General features: G+C 36.7%; 1 pseudogene; it reads right to left on the bottom strand.

The window, feature by feature from the left end:
* Positions 1-310: 310 nt before the first annotated feature.
* On the bottom strand, positions 311-3,093 carry LOC103522370 (annotated as a pseudogene).
* Between the last annotated feature and the right edge of the window lie 6 nt (positions 3,094-3,099).

Raw genomic sequence — 3,099 nt, 5'->3', positions numbered from 1 at the left:
AGCAGCTCCTTCCAGCCTTGTACAGGGCCTACTTTGTTCTCGATTGATTTCTGCGTTGTGTACATAGCGTTCTTTTGACCCCGATGAATACGCTGTTGAATAGAATAGCATAGAATTAAATCAAGGATAGAATAGAATAGAATTAAATCAAGGATAGAATAAAAGCAACTCCTTCCAGCCTTGTACGGGGCCTACTTTGTTCTCGATTGATTTCTGCGTTGTGTACATAGCGTTCTTTTGACCCCGATGAATACGCTGTTGAATAGAATAGCATAGAATTAAATCAAGGATAGAATAGAATAGAATTAAATCAAGGATAGAATAAAAGCAGCTCCTTCCAGCCTTGTACAGGGCCTACTTTGTTCTCGATTGATTTCTGCGTTGTGTACATAGCGTTCTTTTGACCCCGATGAATACGCTGTTGAATAGAATAGCATAGAATTAAATCAAGGATAGAATAGAATAGAATTAAATCAAGGATAGAATAAAAGCAACTCCTTCCAGCCTTGTACAGGACCTACTTTGTTCTCGATGGATTTCTGTGTCGTGTACATAGCGTTCTTTTGCCCCCGATGAATACGCTGTCGAATAGAATAAGAATAATGGTCGAAACACACTACCATCACATCACATCACGTCACGTGAACTCATGGGGAGTCAGAAAGATGTAGTTCAATGTTTTCCCATAATGTTGTAGGTAATCCCGTTCAGGACAGCCAGACAACTATCGAGTAAACTCACGTGATGTGACAGCAGTGTGGCACTCCCGAACGAGAACAATCCTGAAGCGTTATTTTGGGCCCGATGAATACGCTGTAGAATAGAAATAAGAATAAGAAACTCCCTTTACTACCTTACCTGGAGTGACTTTTCCACTAGATGTAGCGTGACGCGGAGTGCATCCCTGCACTTCTCAGGCGTTCGGAGGAGTTCACACAGCGCCTGGCCTGTCATAGCAACCTGAAATTAAAACACAGTAGAAAATTAAAAAAAAAAAAAAAAAAAAAAAAAAAAAAAAAAAAATGCAATTTCTTTGTGTTATTATGTCACAACTTTGGTGCTCACTGCAGCATTGTAGGATTTTTCCCAATAAGTATCTCAATAATCCTAACAACCAATGTTTACCTACCATGCTGGCACCGGTCGCTATGCGCATTTACATGTCATAGCTACTCATTTTCCTCACGAGGCTGAGTGGGCCCCGCAACAGCCAGTCACGGGATCAATCATTTGCATGATACAAATTTCTTGACCCCGCCGGGAATCGAACCCGGATCTCCCGCGTGCAAGGCGAGTGCAGTGACCACTACACCATGGGAGCTGACTAAAGAAGTATTATTATTATGATTATTATTATTATTATTATTATTATTATTATTATTATTATTATTATTATTATTATTATTATTATTATTATTATTATTATTATTATTATTATTATTATTATTATTATTATTATTATTATTATTATTATTATTATTATTATTATTATTATTATTATTATTATTATTATTATTATTATTATTATTATTATTATTATTATTATTATTATTATTATTATTATTATTATTATTATTATTATTATTATTATTATTATTATTATTATTATTATTATTATTATTATTATTATTATTATTATTATTATTATTATTATTAAAAAAAACAAAAAAAAAAAAAAAAAAAAAAAAAAAAACAAACAAACTATTTTTTATGGAGGATCATGGGCGTCTTTACTCTGTGGGTATCACATCACAGCAATGCGAATTCTTAAAGGAGAGGCACTAATTTCCAGCACCTAAATACATACGTTTTTCCCGGAGGGTTCATCATACGCTTTTCCCGGAATGAAATTCCATGACTATTCCAGAATATTAAGTGAATTTTCCAGAAAATTTACTTGAATTTACTTGAAATAAAAAAAATTAGGGGGCGGAGATATTTTTCATGTCTGACCCGGTGGCAAATTCAGTTACTTTTTCAGGTTGTCTTTAAATTTGAAGTAATAGCGTGAACATTTATTCAGTATGAACTTTTACAAGTCAGCTTTGAATATCACGATTTTCCATGACTTTTTGGCCGATTTTCAGATTCCATGACTTTTCCAGGTCACGTATAAACCCTGAAATGGGTCTCTTATCACTCATAGACTGGGCAAAGTGTTATAAATAGAATAGAATAGATTACCTTGGTGGAGAGGCGAATATCGGATCCAATAAGCAAGTACCCTGCCCAGTTTATAGGGTGGGCGAAATGTTTGGTGTGTTGTACTGTTTGCATGGCTTCGTTTAGAGCCCTGCCTATGCGACAACCCTGTAGTAATGCTGAGTAGAGAGCGCGTAGCAGAATCTTAGCGGCCATGTGGGGAACCTAGAATTGAATAGAATTAAATAATTAGAATAAATTGAAACAAGTAGATTAGAATTGAACGAACTTAAGTAGAGTTTGCCAGCTTAGTTGGTAGTGCGTCTGCCTTGTAAGCGCTAGGCCGCGGGTTCGATTCCCGCCCGGGCGGATTTTATCCTGATGGGATAAAGTTCGTTCTCGGAACGGCTGGCTTTCTCCTATCCTGTCTTCCTTCTCTCTTCGATTTCGGGACGATAAGACCATAGCAGTTACAGTTCCCTCTGTCAAATCTCTTAAAAAAAAGAGTAAATAGAATAAGTAGATTTTTTTTTAGATATTATTTTTTAATTTTCACGAAAAGTAGTTTGACAAAGAAACTGTAACAATGGAGATCTTATCGTCCCGAAATCGAAGAGAGGAGGGGGAGGACAGCTGTGTAAGGGTAAAATTCACCGCGGGCGGGAATTGAACCCGCGACCAAGCGCTTACAAGGCAGGCGAGCTACTTTCCAAGCTAACTGGCTTAATTTTCTTCATTCTTTGGAACAGTTTGTCCGGTTTTATCAGGTCACAGAACCTCTCATGGTGGGTTTACAAACTGGCTTGCACAAATGAATCGTAGCGTGTGAACGCAGGGTTGAAAAGTTTGCACAATAAAAAAAAAAAACTTTCCACATCCCAGAGTTTACAACGCTTACCTTCCACAAAGAAATGAGCACGCATTGTGCCCCGGCAGACAGCAGTGCTCTGGATAGAC

The sequence above is a fragment of the Diaphorina citri genome, unplaced genomic scaffold (genome assembly GCF_000475195.1).
Source record: "Diaphorina citri unplaced genomic scaffold, Diaci psyllid genome assembly version 1.1 scaffold8117, whole genome shotgun sequence".
Taxonomy (NCBI): domain Eukaryota; kingdom Metazoa; phylum Arthropoda; class Insecta; order Hemiptera; family Psyllidae; genus Diaphorina; species Diaphorina citri.
This window is presented reverse-complemented; position numbering and strand designations above follow the sequence as displayed.